The sequence below is a fragment of the Cetorhinus maximus genome, chromosome 4 (assembly GCF_964194155.1).
Source record: "Cetorhinus maximus chromosome 4, sCetMax3.hap1.1, whole genome shotgun sequence".
In the NCBI taxonomy this organism is placed as follows: Eukaryota; Metazoa; Chordata; class Chondrichthyes; order Lamniformes; family Cetorhinidae; genus Cetorhinus; species Cetorhinus maximus.
The window spans coordinates 30,948,215-30,966,592 of record NC_135882.1 but is presented as its reverse complement, the minus strand read 5'-3'; the positions used below and the strand labels follow the sequence as shown (position 1 = coordinate 30,966,592).

General features: G+C 40.8%; 1 non-coding gene across 1 annotated transcript; it reads left to right on the top strand.

Annotated features, from left to right (window-relative positions):
* Positions 1-6,979: 6,979 nt before the first annotated feature.
* Positions 6,980-7,061, top strand: trnas-gcu (transfer RNA serine (anticodon GCU)). Its single transcript has one exon. It is a non-coding gene; the product is annotated as a tRNA-Ser (tRNA).
* The last annotated feature ends 11,317 nt before the right edge of the window (positions 7,062-18,378 follow it).

The window sequence follows — 18,378 nt, the reverse complement described above, 5'->3', positions numbered from 1 at the left end:
GGCTCAGTTGGCATCATAAACTACAAAAGCAAAGAGCAGCCATGTATCAATCATCTTTACTCCGGGACTCAAACATCTGTGTCATCATCTGTTAATGCTATCTGCCTTTCTTATCTTATTTAACCACTGCTGCTCTCAATGATTTTTCACTGCTGCTTTGTCTCCACCACCCTCGTTTTGACTCAAAGTGGTGCAGAATCACATAGTGTGCTGCATTCTAAACATAAGCTGAGAAAGGATCTCAGGATATTGGCGTCTTTCAGATAGTGAATTCCAAATGAACTTAACATCGTTATATAATTGCTCTAATAATGACCTTCACTTGTTATGGAAGAAGCAATAAAATGAGTTTTATTGTTGCTACTTAATCATTTGAACTTGCTATTGTGAAAGTAAATAAGTTACTGAACTAAAATCAGAATGTGTTTGCCAGTTAACAATATGAAGCAAGAAAAACCCATTCAAACTTCTCCCTTCCATAGAATATATTCAGTGTAACCAATCATGGGCTCTCTGTCACACAGTTCGTACAAATGCCATTTCATCTCCGAAGGTTATCAACTGAAATGCCAGAATATTTATCCAGCCCAAATCTCTATTTACAGCAGTCCATAGATGATACTCCCAAACCAGCAACACAGGTGCCATAATGTTAGATGAAACATTTAATCATCTCAATATATACCTAGGGGTGCATGTAACAAGGGTAATGCAATAATCATGGAGGGGCTTTAATCTTCATATAGACTGGACAAACCAAGTTTGCTGCAATAATGCGGAGGACAAGTTCATGGAACGTGTACAAGATAGTATTCTACATCAGTATGTCAAAGAACCAACTAGGTTATTTTGAATCCAGTAGAGAAAGGGTTAAGTAATCTTGGGGTAAAAGAGCCTCTACATGATAGAATTTTATATTGAGTTTGAAAGCGTTCTGAAAGTGTTTGAAAGTGTTTTAGTTAAATGCAAAACCAGGCACTTCAATCTAAACAAAGCAAGCGATGTTGAAATGCGGTGGCTAAGGTAGATTGAGAAACTACGTTAAAAGATTTGATGGTAGATGAGCAATGGCTAGCATCTAAAGAGTTAATTTATTAATGGAAACAAATATACATTGCTTTAAGGCAAAAAACCCCACAGAGAAAGTGATTTAACCGTGGCTAACAAGGTAGTCCCCCTGAGGATTGGAAAGATTTTAGAATTTAGCAAAGGAGAGCCAAGAAATTGATACGGTAAGAGAAAAGAGAATTTTCAGTAGACGAGCAAGGGACATAAAATAAATTGTAAATATTTCTATAGGTATGTAAGTAGGGAAAAATAAGTAAATGTGGGCCATCAGAGGAAGAGGCGGGTGAAATAATAATGGGGAATAAGGAAAGGCAGGGACATTAAACAAATACTTTGTATCCGTCTTAAGTAAGATCACAAGATCATAAGAAAAGGGGCAGGATGAGGCCATTCAGCTCCTCAAGCCTCTTCTGCCATTCAATAAAATTATGACTGATATATTTATGGCCTTAACTTCACTTCCCTGCCTGCCCCCATCACCCTTAACTCCCTTGACAATCAAAACCTGTCTAACTCAGCCTTGATGATATTCCATGATCCAGCCTCCATCGCTCTCTGTGGAAGAGAATTCCAAAGTCTAACGACTTTCTGAGAGAAAAAATTTCCTCATCTCCGTCTAAATTAGGAACATCTTATTTTTAAACTGTACCCCTTACTTCTACCACAAGGGGAAACATCCTCCCAGCATCCACCCTGCTAAGTCCCCTCAGAACCTTATACATTTCAATAAGATTACCTCTCATTCTTCTAAACATCAATGAATATAGGCCTAACCTGCTCAACCATTGTATCAACCGGCTGTATCAAACGGCTAAAAAGTCTATATGGAATGAAACAATACAGACCACCCAGAATCGACCTAGGCACTGGAAACAATAGCACACTCAGGCCTGTTGAAGCTGCATAGTCCTCCTTACTAAAATCCAGGGGCTTGTGCAAAAATTAGAAGAACTGTCTCACAGAGTAGTTGAGCAACAGCCTGACATAGTCACACTCATGGAATCGTACCTTACAAACAATGTCCCAGACACCACTATCACCATCCCTGGGTATGTCCTGCCCCACTGTCAGGACAGACCCAGCAGAGGTGGCGGCACAGTGGTATATAGTCGGGAGGGAGTTGCACTGGCAGTCCTCAACATTAACTCTGGACCCCATGAAGTCTCATGGCATCAGGTCAAACATGGGCAAGGAAACCTCCTGCTGGTTACCACATACCATTCACCACCCGCCTACCCCATCCTCAGCTGATAAATCAGTACTCCTACATGCTGAACACTACTTGGAGGAAGCACTGAGGGTGGCAAGGGTGCAGAATGAACTCTGGGTGGGGGACTTCTATGTCCATCACCAAGAGTGGCTCAGAACCACCACTACTGACCGAGGTGGCTGAGTCGTAAAGGACATAGCTGCTAGACTGGGTCTGCGGCAGGTCGCCAGGGAACTAACAAGGGGGAAAAACATACTTGACCTTATCTTCACCAACCTGCCTGCCGCAGATGCATCTGTCCGTGATAGTATTGGTAGGAGTGACCACTGCACAGTCCTTGTGGAGATGAAGTCCCATCTTCACACTGAGGCTACCCTGCATTGTGTTGTGTGGCTCTACCACCGTGCGGAATGGAATAGATTTAGAACAGATCTAGAAACTCAAGACTGGGCATCCATGAGGTGTTTTGAACCATCTCTCTCCATTTTAATATTATTCTGCTTGTGTATTCTTCCTGCCAAGGTGGACAAGCTAACACTTTCCCACATTATACTCCATCTGCCAGATTTTTGCCCATTCACTTAATCTATCTATACCCCTTTGCAGACTCTTTGTATCCTCCTCACAACTTATTTTCCTACCTACCTTTGTGTAAGCAGCAAATTTAGCTACTATATACTTGGTCCCTTCATTCAAGACACAAAAAAATTCTAGAAATAATAAGGAACCAAGAGAATGAGAATGAGGGCCTTAAGAGTCATCATAAGTATAGACATAATACTGAAGAAATTATTGGGACTATGTGGCAACAGATCCCTAGAATCTCATGATCTTCAAGCTAGGGTTTTAAAAGAGTGGCAGTGGGTGCATTGATATTGACCTTCCAGAATTCCTTAAATTCTAGTTCTTAAGAATGGGAAAAAGCAAAATACTGCAGATGCTGGGAATCTGAAACAAAAACAGAAAACACTGGAAAAACTCAGCAGGTCTAACAGCATCTGTAGAGAGAAAGACAGAGTTAACGTTTCGAGTCCATATGATTTTTCTCTGAACAAGAGTCATACAGACTCAAAACGTTAACTCTGTCTTTCTCTCTACAAATGCTGTTAGACCTGCTGAGTTTTTCCAGTATTTTCTGTTTTTGCTCAAGGATGAGAAGGTAGCCCCATTATTTAAGAAAGGAGGAAGAGAGAAAATGCGGAATTATAGGCATCTTAGGCTAACATCAGTAGTGGCAAGATGCCAGAATCTATTATTCAATACACTGTGGCAACAGTGTGTGCTATACAAGATGCACTGCAGCAACTCACCAAAGCTCCTTCAACAGTACCTTCCATCACCTAGATGGACATGGGCAGCAGATACATGGGAACACTACCATCTGCAAGGTCCCTCCAAGCTACACACCACCCTGACTTGGAACCATATCACCATTCCTTCACTGTCGTTGGGTTAAAATCTTGGAACTCCATTCCTAACAGCACTTTGGTATAAGAAGTCAGTCCTGAGACTTACAGATTACGATTCGAGCTTGTGATTTGCGAGAAATTACACAGGACATCCAAGTTCTTTCTTAAAGATTTTATTATCCTTAAGACAGATTCAAAATCCCAATCTCTATTTCTATGAATTCAAGCTGCACACCAATAATGTTACAAGAGATTTATACATACAACCACGCCTTAGATGATCAGTGGGTGGCAGATGTATGGTCAAGGCACCTCTTTCATCTGCAGCGCTGGTATCTTTTCATCACAACTGTATCTTTTATGCAGTTTTTGTTCTGCTCAGTAAATTCCCATCATGTACAGACTGTGAGGAGCGTTCCCCCAAGGTTTGGCTTGAATTGTTTCAGCTGTCAAGGTTTCAAACACACGCATTAGGTGAGTTACTCAGTCACAACACACGTTGTGCGAAACTCAATTAATTATGTCCTGCCTCCTTTCAGTGGCAGATGCCTCGTTTCATAGTGCCATCGGAACTGATTGCATCATTTGAGCTGATTGCATCACTGGGTTTGATTAGCCATCCAAACTGTTGTATTATCTGCACTGATTGCATTCCCTGGCTTTATCTGCCATGTAGAAAATGAAGTTAATGTATCACTTAGCAACACAGCAAGTCTGTCCAAAAGAAATCTACCCATCAGAACTTTCCTCCACAAGTATCATCTAGTGTGAAGGGGTTGAGCTATAAGGAAAGTTTGGAAAGTTGTTTAATTTTGAAAAAAGGGAATTAAAGGGGAACTTCACTGAGTGTACAAAATATTAATTGGTATGGAGCAAACCGAGAATATTAAGTCATGAAGCAGGACCAGAGGGTTTAGATTGAAGCAGATGCAAGAATGCAAGAAGTAAGGAAGAAAGGCAAATAATTTGGGAGAATAGTGCAGATAAATTGTTAGAGATGTTCAAACTGTGATGGGATGTTATAATGGGAGAATTCGAACTATCAAAGCTCATCCTTCTCAAATGCTCATGGCCATTTGTCATCTTTATCTTTTTGTAAGTGCTTTTATCATTCCTTTATCTATATTAAGATATATCTGGCAAATGCCCCGTCCTCCAGCTTAAAAAGTCCAAATCTTTCTGAAAACTATTTCTTTACCTTGAATTAGTGAAATAATTTGATTGTATCAGCATCTCCTATAAATTGGGAAGGATGCAGTCAGCCAGTTAGATTACTTTATTCATGACTATGTAAGATAATACACCCTAGAGATACGTGTAATGCTCTGTTTTTTTGGGAGGGGTGGGGTGATGTTACACGTTTAAAATAAAAGTTAATATATTGGACATAGGATTGTCAATTGAATGTCTATTAATAATGATAACAGAAATTTCTATGCTTATAGAGAGAAATGAATAACATAACTTAAACAGTGTGCCTCAACAGCTTCCATTGGGTCTATGCTTTCTCCAACACACATGATCCCTCTCTGATTTATCTGACAGTGAGAGTAACACAGAGAAAAGACCAATCAAAAGATTATAGATATTACTAAGTAATATGGTACAATATTTTACTTAAGTGTGAAAAATTCTCTGTTGTATTTTGGTACAATAGTTGAATAATCCAAATCTTTAATTTAGAGGAAGTATTGTCCCTAATGAAGATTATTTAATATGAGAAATGATGCCACAGATTTATTGAAATTGCTTCTCTAACTTTTAATGTTTTATATAGTGCAAATACTAAGGATTGGAAAATTGAGTACTAAATTCTTGAGACATTCCCAACTTTTGTATATTTGAATGAGGCAGAACCTAAACTCAAATTCTTGTGCTGTAGCGCCCTCTAATGATGTGACACATGCTATGGTATATATTTTTTATATGCTGACTGGCATAAAAGCATCAGTCAGAAGCAATCATAAAGGATATGGGAAAAGGATATCTCAAACATTTGACATTATTATTTACTGACAACAAAGGCATACTTTGATAAATTATCGGGTAAGTGACATATTTCCCATTAATCCACACACACAACTGCATACTGCAGGACACAACATTTATTTCGTACTAACCAAAGCTGAAAGCTGAAATGCTAACTGCTCTATTCTCTCCACCAATACTGCATGACCTACTGAGTGTTTCCAGTGTTTTTGTTTCTTTTATCAGATTTCCAGCATCTGCAATCTTTTCATTTTTGATAATATTTCCTATTCTTATGTTAGTAACACGACTTACTGTAAAACTTCAGAATTTTTTAGTATCATTTGACCAGTTTCAATAGTTATGTTGCAGCCTGTTATCTTGTTATCCCATTATCATGTGGCCCTGTTACACTACAGAACTTCAGATGACAGCATAATATATGTGACTCCTGGAAATAAAACAACGAAACAACAATGTGGGTTGAAAATGTTCTTTTAGTACAGGTATAACAACAGCTTATGATAACAATATGTTAGCAAAATAAAAACTGATATTTTCAGTATTCTTATCAGTATTATTTTCAAATAATGATTTTTAACATTTAAGTTTTGTCTTCTAACACATACCAATAGAACTTGTAGCAGCAGCCAGACTGACGAAATAAGTGTTCTAAATTAACTCTTGAAAATGTTTCAAATAAACTGTGAGCCTAAACTATAAGAACATAGAAAACAAACTGTGTAATGTAAAATGACTGTGGCATAGGGTGTAAGACCAATTCAGATTTCACGGCATTATATCACCTATGAAGATTAATGAGACTTGCAATTTATGAGATGAAGTACAGCAGTGAAACATTAACAGTTATTACCCTCTCACACATATTATCCTCTTCATTTCTGGCGTTATTGGGTAAGCATTTCTAAAGAATGGCATTATCATTGCATAAATTACACAGATCAGTCTGGAAATACAAATGCAGATTACAAGAGGTGAACAAATCCCAAATATAAATATTGTAACACTTTTGAAAATTGTAACAAGCATATATTATTTTATATTGCTTCATGCTGAGCATAGTATTTTACTCAGTTGCTTATATACTGTATAAATGAGGTTTCTGGAGCTGGAGAAAGGAATATTTTATGCCCTTTTTTCTCGATTGCAGTATTAAGCATTCACAAGGTCAGCTGAAAGATACACTTTACGATGTAAATCATCCAGCAATTTAATTATAAGCAACTTGACATCTGTTCATCTAATTTACTCAATTGTCAGCTTTATTGGACCGGTTCCACTATAAACTGCATCACGCGCTTGTGAAGAGGTGGCCGAGAGGTTAAGGCGATGGACTGCTAATCCATTATGCTTTGCATGCGTGGGTTCATGTCCCACCTTTGTCGTCACTTTATTAACTGGTTCTTCATGAACGCAGTGTTTTTTTAACCACATTTTGGTTTAATGTTTGTAAGTTTCCTTTAAACTTTGTCCTTGGTTTTGCAGCTGACCTGACTTAGGGGCTGTGTTTGCTTTATCCCTTATTTTGTTGATTTAGTTTAATTGGTTGACTCAAAAGAGTTATAAACTGCATCACTGCAAAACAGTTGAGTCTTGTACACACAATATTCATGGGAATTAGCCTTTAACTAATTTGAAGACATATACAAGCAATAAATAGACATTTAAAAATGCACACAAACACACACACACACACACACACACACACACAGAAGTGCTGAAGGTCTGAAATAAGAATGTGCTGGAAATGTAAAATGATCAGCAGCTGAAACATTGCCTATCCCTCTTTTTCACGTCAAACATTTGTTTTCATTTCACAGTACATACAGTATTTTAGAATATTTATGATAGGGCACTGCATCTGCCTGCATTATATTTGGGATACAAACATATGAGCATACAAAGATACAAAATAGGAGCAGAAGTAGACCATTCAGCCCGTCAAGCCTACTCCGCCATTCAATAAGGTCATGGCTGATCTGTTTGTATTACCAATTCCACACTCCTATTTACCCCGATAACCTTTGATTCCATTGCCTAACAAGAATCTATGTACCACCGTCTTAAAGATATTCAATGACCCCGCCTCCACCGCCTTCTGAGGGACAGATTTCCAAAGTTGCACAACCCTCTGAGAGAAAAAAATTATTCTCATCTCTCTCCTAAAAGGGCACCCCCTAGTTTTAAATCAGTGCTCCATAGTTCTGGACTCACCCACAAGAGGAAACATCATTTCTGCATCCACCTGTCATGACTGTTCAGGATCTTTTATACTTAAGTCAAGTCACCCCTCACTCTTCTAAACTCCAGTGGAAACAAACCCAGTTTGTCTAAACTTTCCTCATAAGACAACCCACTCCTTCCACGTATCATCTAGTAAACCTTCTTTGAACCACCTCTAAAGCATTAACATTCTTTGTTAAATAAGGAGACCAAAACTGCACATAGTATTCAAGATGTGATCTCACCAATGCCCTGTATAACTGAAGCATAACATCCTTACTTTTATGTTCAATTCCTCTTGTAATGAAGGATAGCATTCCATTGGCCTTCTTAATTACTTGTTATACCTGTAGATTAACATTTTGTGACTCACGCACGAGAACACCTAGGTCCCTCTGCACCTCAGAATTCAACGGTTGTTTTCCATTTGAGTAATACTCTGCTTTTTTATTCTTCCTGCCAAAGTGAACAACTTCACATTTTGTCACATTGTACTCCATCTGCCAGGTTTTTTGCCCACTCACTCAACCTATCTATACCTGTCTGCAACCTCCTTATGTCCTCTTCATAATGTATTTTCCTACCTATCTTTGTGTCATCTGCAAATGTAGCCACCATGCATTTGCTGCCCTCATCTAAGTCATACAAATTGTAAAAAATTGAGGCCCCAACACAGACCCCTGTGGGACTCTGCTCGTTACATCCTGCCAATCAGAAAATGACCCATTTATGCATACTCTCTCTTTTCTGCCAGCCAGCCAATCTTCTTCCCATGCTAATACGTTATGCCCTACACCATGAACTTTTATTTTCCACAATAACTTTTGACGTGGCAACTTATCGAATGCCTCTGGAAATCCATGTACAGTACATCTACAGGCTCCCCTTTATCCATGGCACAAGTTACTCCTTCAAAGAACTCCAATAAATTGGTTAAACATAATTTCCCTTTCACAAAACCTTGCTGACTCTTCCCAATTACCTTGAGTTTCTCTAAGTGCCTAACTATAACCTCCTTCATGATTGATTCTAGCACCTTCCGCATGACAGATATCACGCTAACTGGCCTATAGTTTCCTATTTTCTGCCCCCCCTCTCTCCTTGAATAAAGGGGTGATATTTGCTACTTTCCAGTCTGATAGAACCTTTCCAGAATCTAACGATTTTTGGAAAATTAACATCACCGCGTCTACAACCACATTAACTACCTCTTCTAAGACCCAGGGATGAAGTCCATCAGGACCTGGAGACTTGTCAGCCTGCAGCTCCAACAGTTTGCTCAGTAAGGCTTCCCTAGTGATTGTAAGTTCACCAAGTTCACCTCTCCCTTCCATCTCTTGATTTGCGGCTATTAAAGGAATATATTTGGTATCTTCTGTCGTGAAGACAGAAGCAAAATAGTTGTTCACATCATCCGCCATTTCCTTATTATCTACCATTAACTCCCCATTGACAATCTCTCTAGAGGACCAACACTCACTTTACCTACTCTTTTCCTGATTAAATACCTATAGAAACTCTTGCTACCTGTTTTCACGTTTCTAGCTAGCTTCCGCTCATACTCCTAATTTATTTCTCTTGATTAACCTTTTAATCATTCTCTGCAGTTCTTTATATTCTGACCAATCGTCTGATCTGCCACTCATCCTTGCGCAGTTATATGCTTTTTCTTTAACTTTGATGCTTTCCCTAACTTCTTCAGTCAACCAAGGATTGTGGCACCTCCCCTTATGAATATTCTGAAATAGCCCTTGAAATGTCTCCCACTGCTCCTCTATTGATCTATCCCCTAGCCCAGTATCCCAGTTCACTTCAGCTGGCTTAGGTTTTATGCCCACATAGTTGCCCTTATTTAAGTTTAAAATACTAGTCTTAGACCTTCTCCCTTTCAAATTGGGTGCAAAATTCAATCATATTGTGGTCGCTGCTACCTAGGGGTGCCTTTACTCTGAGGTCATTAATTATTCCTGTCACATTACACAACACCAAGTCTAATATAACCTGCTCTTTGGTTGGTTCCAGAATGTGCTGCTCTAAGAAACTGTCTCGAAAACATTCTATGAACTCCTCATCCAGGTTACAGCTACCAATCTGATTTTTCCAGTTTATATGCAGATTAGAATCACCCATGATTATTGCCATCCCTTTATCACAAGCACTTAATATTTCTTAACCTAATTGTGGTTAGGGGGGCTTTGGACCACTCCCACTTATTGACTTCTTTCCCCTATTATTCCTCATCTTCACCCAAACCGATTCTACATCCTGATTTCCTGAACCAAGGTCATCTCTAACTATTGCACAAATGCCATCTTTGATTAACAGTGCTACCCCTCCACCATTATCTAGCTTCCTATTCTTTTTGAATGTCATATACCCTTCAATATTCAGGACCCAATCCTTCTCATCCTGCAGCCACATCTGCATAATGGCTATCAGATCATATTTATTTACTTCAATGTGTGCTATCAATTCATTTACTTTGTTATGAATGGGGGGAGTTTTCTCCCCATTGGGGGAGTTGGATTGGAACCAGTGTGGGAGGGCGCGCAGCTGATCGCCGCCCGCAATCGGCTACGCGCCGCCATTTTATGTGGGCGGGCCAATTAAGGCCCACCCAGCGTGACGTGCACCCAGAAGCACTGTGCGCTCTCTGTGTGGGGTGGGGGGGTGTGTGGGGGAGGGGTGAGTAGGCTGAGTCAGGGCCTGCACTTTTTCGCGCATGCATGCGAAAGAGCGCAGAAATCCCCCTGAGGCAAAGAGCTGCCTCAGGGAGATTAATTTGATCTTTAAAAATTTTAATAAAGACTGAAAAAAAATGTTAAATCATGTCCCCTTATGTGACAGTGTCACATGAGCTGGGGCATGTCAATAAATTTTATTGGAAAATTTTATTAAACTTTAAAAACCCTCATTCCACCTTAAGGTTGGACGGGCAGCCCAGTTAAGTATTTTAACTGATATTTAAATGGGCTTAATAGGCCTTTGACAGTTCGGCGGGCATGCAGCCGACCCTGGTGTGCGCCCACCAAACTGAATATCTGAATGATGCGTGGTGACTTCGGGACGCACGCCAGACGACACTGTACGTTATCTTACGTGTTGGCAAGCAGGCCCCGCCCCCACACGCTGACCCAAAGATTCTGCCCAATGTTACGTGCATTCAGATACAGAGCCTTTAGTTTTGCCTTTTTGTTATCTTTGTAACATTTATTCTTGACCGTTGGTGCATACTTGGGTTTTTTTCTCTCTTTCCCTTCCTGCCATTCTCTGATCCTCATTCCCATATTACTATTTTGCTCTCCAGCTTTGACTCTACCTCATGATTTGCAGCGCAAACACTGGTCCTCGCACGGTTCGGGTGTAGACCATCCCAATGGTACCTTCCCCAACATTGATGCCAGCGCCCCACAAACCGGAACCCACAACCTCAAAATTCTTCTTTCATTCATACAGTGCCATTCAAACCCTCAGGAGTTCCCAATGCACTTTACAGCCAATGAAAAACTTTTGAAATGTAGTCGCTGTTGTAATTTGGGAAGCAAAACATCCAATTATGGATAGCAAGCTCCCACAAACAACAATGTGATCATGAACAGAATCTTTCTTCAATGGCTTTGGTTGAGAAATGAATATTGGCTGGTTAGAACTGTCCCATGGCTGATCTTCTACCCCAACTCCACCTTCCTGCATTATCACCATATCCCTCAATTCCCTTAGTACCCAAAAAACTATCGACCTGTGTCTTGAATATGCTCAAGGACTGCACATCCACAGCTCTCTGGGACAGAGAGTTCTAAAGATTCATGAAGTTCCATCTTTCCTGTTTCGAATTCACCCAGGATTACAGATATTTCCGAGACATACAATGTTCCTCGGACTGCTGTTTTCGCCACATCCCTGAGATCCGCACTCAGTGCCGTGCGCCGCCATATGTACACACATGATCTCTCACTCTCCAGCAACACCGACTCACCCTCTTTCAAAGCTACCCTTGTCCCCAGTTCCATTTCATTATTCGTCTCATTCGATGCCTAAACAAGAAATATTTTCTCTTCTTTTCAAGTGTTAAGGGGCGCAAGCTCCAACAACTTATTGGTACCAATTGGTACCCCCAGATCCTTTCTCCCCTTCCCGTCCCTCTAACCCCATCCCTCCTTCAAGTTCCAGCTCTTGTTGTGTATTCACTATACCCTCTGACCTTCCCCTCTCTGATGCTGAATGATCTGTGCCCAGGACTCAGTTTTATCCCCTTACACCCTCACCTCAATGAATTTCGGGCTCACACGATGTTGAACTCTTCTTCCGTCACCTTCATCTCTGTGCTCACTTCTTTGGTCAAGAGTCCTCCCCCCGCTCAATGGACCCTTTCACCTGCCTCCAGTGCTTTCCCTCTATGTGGGCCCCTCCGTCTACATGGGCCCTTTCCTCTATGTGGGCCCCTCCCTCTACATGGGCCCCTCCCTCTGGCCTCTTACCTGCTCTTGATCTTTTCATCGATAACGGTTGGTGTGACATCGGCCATCTCAATTTCTCTGCTCCCCTCACTCACTCTGTCTCCCTCTGAACTTGCTGCACTCAGTTTTCTCAGGTCCAACCCTGACTTTGTTATCAAACCTGCTGACAAGAGTGGTGCTGGTGTTATCTGGTGTACCGACCTCTACTTTGCAAAGGCTGAGATCAACTCTCAGACACTTCTTGCTACCTCCCCTTGAACGATGACCCCACCACAGAACAAGCCATTGTTTCCAGGACTGTCACTGACCTCATCTCCTCTGGAGACCTTCCTTCCACAGCCTCCAACATCATAGTCCCTCATCCCCACATAGCCCACTTCCACCTCCTTCCCAGAAAACAACAAACAGGACTGTCCTAGGAGACCCATCATGTCAGCCTGTTCTTGCCCCACTGAACTCACTTCTTCCTATCTTGACCCTATTTTCTCTCCCCTCTTCCAGTCTCTTTCCACCTATATTCATGATTTCTCTGATACCTTATAACATCTCAACAATTTCCAGTTTCCTGGCCCTAACCACCTGCTCTCCACTATGGATGTCCAATCCCTCTACACCTCCATCCCCCACCAGGATGGTCTGAGAGCTCTCCGCTTCTTCCTTGAGTGGAGGCCCAAACAATCCCCATCCACCACCACTCTCCTCTGCCTGGCTGCTGAACTTGTTTTCTCATTGGACAATTTCTCCTTTAACTTGTCTTACTCCCTCCAAATAAAAGTTGTGGCTATGGGTGGCTGCATGGGCTCTAGTTATGCCTGTCTTTTTGTGGGGTGCGTGGAACATTTTTGTTCCATTCCTACTCAGGCCTCCTCCCACAACTCTTTTCCAGTATATCGATGACTATATCGGTGTCACTTCCTGTTCTCGTCCAGAACTGGAAAAATTAATCAATTTGCTTCCAATTTCCACCCCTCCCTCACCTTCATCGTGTCCATCTCTGACACTTCTCTCCCTTTCTTTGACTTCCCTCTCTCCATTTCTGATGATAGACTGCCCTACTATTCATTACAAGCCCAACTCCCAAATCTACCTCGACTACATCTACTCACACCCTGCTTCCTGTAAGGATGCCATTCCATTCTCCCAGTTTCTCTGCCTCCATCGCATCTGTTCTGATGATGTTACCTTCCACAATGGCGCTTCTGAAATGTCTTCCTTTTTCCTCAGCCAAATATCTCCCTCCAAAATATAGTTGACAAGGCCCTCAACTGTGTCTGACCCATTTCCCACACTTCTGCCTTCACTACTTGCCTCCCAGAACCATGATAGGGTTCCCCTTGTCCTCACTTTCCACCCACCAGCCTCTGTGTTCAAAGGATCATCCTCTGCCATTTCCGACAACTTCAGCCTGATGCCAACACCAAACACATCTTTCCCTCACCTCCCCTGTCAATATCCCAAAGGGACTGATCCTTCCATGACACCCTGGTCCACTCCTCTATCACCCCCAGCATCTCATCCCCTTTCCACAGCACTTTCCCATACAATTGCAGGAGGTGCAACACCTGCCCGTTTACCTCCCCCCTCACCCAAGTCCCCAAACGCTCCTTCCAGGTTCAATTAATTTACTGAATTCGCTGCTCACAATGTGGTCTCCTGTACATTAGGGAGACTAAGCGCAGACTGGGTGACCGCTTTGAGGAGCGCCTTCAATCAGTCTGCAAGCACGACTCCAGCCTTTCTGTTGCCTGCTGTTTCAATTCACCATCTTGCTTTCATGCTCGCAATTCTGTCCTCGGCCTTCTGCAGTGTTCCAGTGAAGCCCAACGCAAGCTGGAGAAACAGCACTTCATCTTCTGATCAGTTAGGTAAAGGTCATGCCATCCCTCTTTCTAAGTATAAAACACTTAAATCATCTGACAAAAGGTCATCAACCTAAATGTTAACTTGGTTCCTCTCTCCACAGACACTGCCAGACTTCCTGAGTATTTCAAACATTTTTTTGTTTTCAGTTTAGATTTCCAGCATCTACAGTATTTTGCATTTGTAAATTATCTGTTATCCTGTTACATCATGCAAAACAATTGTTCTTGCAAATTATTTTAAGTTAGATAAAGTGAATTGAGAGCTACTTGTGTTGGTTCACAGAAAATTAAACAGAAAATAGATATACTTTTAATTAAACAAAGCTGCCTCACTTTTTCGCCCTATGGTGCATTATTCTGAAAACCGACAAGACAATTGGGCAAGTTAAGAAGATAAAAGCCAAATAAAAAAGCATTCCGTGTTGTCCTTGCTGTTAAAACATTATACTATAATTCCACACTGAATTGATCAGGATTATTATAACAGTACCACTGTTATGTTGACACTTCTGTTCCAATGAAGCATAAGTTTGATGACATAAAATGCACTGGCCTGCCTGAATGGTTGATTCATAAACTAGTTTGGAGCCATTTATTAATATTTAACTTTACTCATCTCCAGCTTGTTTTAATCATTACTTACTTCCTACTATCTTCTATAGATCATTCAGATGCAAACTAGGCACATTCCTTTGAAGGGGAAAGTTAGGGCATCCAAAGTTAATGTGTCCTGGGTGACAAAAGAAATAATGGATAAAAATAAAATGAAAAAGGAGGCTTACGATAAATGTCAGGAACAAGGTTCAGTTGTTAACCTGAAAGATTGTGGAAAGTACAGGCGAGAATTGAAAGGTTAATACTGTGGACAAATAGAGGTTATAAAAAAAATTAGCAAACAAAGCTAAATTGAACCTTAAAACATGCTATAAACATATAAAGTGTATGCACTTAACTGGGGAAATATTTGGACCTGTTAATGTCGATGCAAATGACACAGTTAAAGTATGAAATGAGTGTTTTGCTTGTTCTTCACAAAAAAATGGATGACGTAAATGTTAGACTAAAAGAGAGTGGGGCTTGTATATACAGGATAGTAATAGATAAAGAAGACATACTAAAAAAGGTTATCACTATTGACAGTTGGTAAGTCACGTGGCCCAAATGGAAAGCATCCTAAGTTGCTGAAAAAAGCAAAGGTAGAAATAACAGAGGGATTGGTCACAAGCTTTCAATCCTTATTGAGTGCAGATGAATTTGGAGGGCTGGAGCATTGCTAATGTCCTACCACTATTTAAAAACGGGAGATAATTAAACCGGGCAATTACAGGCCAGACAGCCTAACATTAGAGATGGGGAAGTTGTTGGAAACCATTATAGGTCAAAATAAACTTTAATTTGGAAAGGCATGGGTTAACCAAGGATCCCAGAGGTGTACAGTGCAACTGGGGACAACAATGAGAGTGGAGTGAAAACATGAGCAGCATCCATGGTATCAAGGACAGGCACCATAAACATCTCCGTGCTGAGCATTTGGTTTGGCTCCAGATTACTAAACAACTCAAATTCACCTGATTTCGATCAAGTTTGTCAAGGTGACAGGTTAGTGCATGTGTGTCAAAACTGAAAATACCAAACTTTGGATCTTTGAAGAGACTGGAACAAATAGTAGAACTAGAAAGAATTTGAGAGAGACTGGAACTTAAAACTTCAATTGGTGCTATCGGTAGGCAAACACTTGAATTCAATCCAAATTCCTCTGCATTTTTTACTTGAACTAATTTCCATTAAACTAGTGAAGAAGACCTGAATTAAGAGTTTTAACTACTAATATCAAAACTTGAATCTTAGATTTTGAGAATCACAAAAATGTGAAAATGCGAATGAAGTGATGGCTCAGGCTATTTGCATAGAACAGATCTGTTCATTTTTGCCAAATTCCTTAAACCAGAACTTGGCTCAGTGAGTACCATCCTTGACTCTTGGTCAGGAAATTGAGCATTCAAACTACAGACCAGGACTTAAGGCTGATGCCTAGCTCAGTGCTTATGGCTGTGAGTTACAACAAAGCATTTTTTTAACCAGGAAGCAGCTGCAGTGGGAGGAGTGTATCATTGTTCTAGATCAAATGGACCATCTTGAATTGAACCCTTACAAAAAGTTCTGAAATCAAGGAACCCTGTCTTTATTGGACCATGTTCAATGGTGTGTCATCATCAAATCTCCCAATTGAGCATCAGGAATATGGAAAATTATACTTTGCAAAATGTTCAGTTCTAATTTAGTTTTGCCCTAATTTTGCCATCATTTAACTGCTAAGCATTTTGCAAAGATCAGTAAACTAAGTATTTAGTGTTACAAAAATATAATTGCATAGTATAAATACTTGCAGCCTACTCAATTTAAAGATGTTTAGTTTGAATTGAGTTTAAATTCTGTAACAAAAGATCTTTGTGTGGTTTTATTGATCTTATTTGATTCATAGAAAACATAGACATAGAAAATAGAAGCAGAAGTAGGCCATTCGGCCCTTCGAGCCTGCTCTGCCATTCATCATGCTCATGGCTGAGAGTTGATTTGCTGGATTATCCAAATTTATTTTGATAGAAATGAGTGAATAAGTGATGGCTTCTTCCTGCAGTGTTGTTCCAGGGCAGTGAGTCTGCTTCATTCCCTCCACCTCACATTGTATCTTCCCCAAATATTGTGCAAAAGGTCACACACACTGACTAAAATGTTCCTGTGGGCATTATCACCCTGAATAAATCACGGTTTGTTTAGTACCAGGAACTGTGTTACAGATTGGATGCTTGTCAACAGGATTGACTCTCAGTGTTGATAATGGGCTGACCATTTTCTTTTTGCTGCCTTGGAGTTATTGCTGTCTGTTTCTTGCCTCAGTCCCGATCTGTAGACTCTGCTGTATCTTGGTGTTGGAACAGGCAGAAATGTGCACTGGAATGTTTTCAAAAGATGTGCATTTCCCCAGAATACATGGAGCAAAGTTTTAAGTTGACTTCTGAATGTATGTGCACCTTGTCTCTTTAACAGCAGTCTAAGGGACTTTGGTGACTAATCAGGAGCATGAAGCTGAGAATCGATGGACACTCATGGGGATCTCATTGAAACATATAAACTTCTGACAGGGCTGGACAGACTGGGTGCAGTCATGATGTTTCCTTTGGCTGGGAGGTCTAGAAGCAGGGATCACAATCTCAGGATACAGGGTAGGCCATTTAGGACTGGGATGAGGAGAAACTTCTTCACTGAGAGGGTGGTGAACCTGTACATAATTCTCTACTACAGAATGCTGTGGAAGCCAAGTCACTGAATATATTTAAGGAGGAAATAGATAGATTTATAGACTCTAACGGCATCAAGTGGTATGGGGAGAAAGCAGGAGTATGGCGTTGAGACAGAGGATCATCCATGATCATATTGAACGGTGGAGCAAGCTCGAAGGGCTGAATAACCTACTCCTGCTTCTATTTTTCTATGTTTCTATGTTTCTACTTGAGGGAAATAAATTTGCACGGCTACAGGGATCGGGTGGGGGAACAGGACTGATTGGATTGCTTTACAGAGAGCCTGCATTGACTTGATGGGCCAAATGGCCTCCTTCTGTAGCTGTAATAACTCTATGACACTGTGCTGTAAGTTTCATTGGTTTTCTGCATCTCTATGTCTCTTACTTTTTGGCTTTTCTTCAGTGATTCCATGGGAGGTTAAGTTTAATGTGGAGAAATTCCAAAAGATCAAGTGAACCTGCCATCTGTTGGCCAACAAGTATCAGCATGAGATTTCATCATTCCAAGATAATCAGTCACAATTTCACCACACAGTTCATTATCCAAAATTGGCTTTGTCAAGAGTAGACCTGCTGGGATACTTGACATGACCTCTCTCCAAGTTAGCCTGCCTGCATTAACTTGTGGCACTTGCCTATTAATAAACCAGGGTGAGACAGAATGTTCTTTAGGTCTTGCTGTGTCCCACTATAGTGATACCAATATCAATAACAAGGTGTTGTCACTTTCTGTGATTACAGACTTCTGCCCAAAAGTGGTGCAAAATCAACAGAGTAGCAGGCATCGCCTGCCCGAAATCAGTATCGCGAGGCCCGGATCATTTTCAGGCTTAGCCCTTACTTAAATACTGCAGGA